This window comes from Suncus etruscus, chromosome 2 (assembly GCF_024139225.1).
Source record: "Suncus etruscus isolate mSunEtr1 chromosome 2, mSunEtr1.pri.cur, whole genome shotgun sequence".
Taxonomy (NCBI): Eukaryota; Metazoa; Chordata; class Mammalia; order Eulipotyphla; family Soricidae; genus Suncus; species Suncus etruscus.
In genome coordinates, this window is record NC_064849.1 from 122,432,302 (window position 1) to 122,433,166 (window position 865).

An 865-nucleotide genomic window follows, 5' to 3' on the forward strand; every position below is an offset into this window, starting at 1 on the left:
CTGAAGGTAATTATCTCAGTATATTGTCTCATGTTTAAATGGCTAACATTCTTAGAACATAATAAAGAAATGCTCACCCACCCACCTTTGTTAAAAAGGCATAAAAGGGGGGCTGGAGGCATAATACTGTAGTTTGGGCACTTGTTTTAGAAGCAATATTTCACCCACGTCATCTCAAATGGAGTGCCATGCCCTGCCAGAAGAGGTGCCTGAGTGCAGAAAAGTAAGGCCAGAATCCTGCTTGGTGTGACTCCAAAACAAAACAAACCCCAAAATTTTGTTTAAAGAGTGAAGAACTTCAGTCTTTCTTTAAAATCTTAATTTAGGAACCCCCTTCCATAATCTGGGAGCTTCCCTGTTTTCTTTGCCCCTCCTTTGCTTTTCCCTAAATAAAATATTTTATTAAATCTAGCCTTTTGCTCTCCTGACCCTACTTTTCAGGGAATTTTTTGTTTTTGTTTTTGTTTTGTCCCCCCATTCACAATACAGACTAGGCAAAGGGCCTGGGTTGAGGTGTATATGGGGTGCATTTACTATACCTCCTCTTTCTATACAGTTAGTGTAAAGAACAGTCTGTGATAAGCATTGGGAGGCCTTATCTTTTCTTTTCTTTTCTTTTTTTTTCTATTTAAGAACTCAACCTTACACTAAAAAAAACAATTGTTGCCAACACCAAAAATGTGTTTATGCTAGAATATGATCTTTTTTCTTCTGAAATCACTAACCAAGATGAGTGTTATTTGAGTTAGTACATCTTTTGGTTAGGGTTATGTTATTCAAACAAAGAATTTTAGGATTGACTTGAGATCTTTTTTTCCCACAAGTTTTCTTGTTGCTGTACTCCTTTATTTTTTCTTTTTCTTTC

At 36.2% G+C, this 865-nt stretch overlaps 1 non-coding gene across 1 annotated transcript; it reads right to left on the reverse strand.

Annotated features, from left to right (window-relative positions):
• Positions 1-464: 464 nt before the first annotated feature.
• LOC126002547 (small nucleolar RNA SNORA51) lies at positions 465-595 on the reverse strand. Its single transcript, XR_007493235.1, has one exon. It is a non-coding gene; the product is annotated as a small nucleolar RNA SNORA51 (small nucleolar RNA).
• Positions 596-865: the final 270 nt, after the last annotated feature.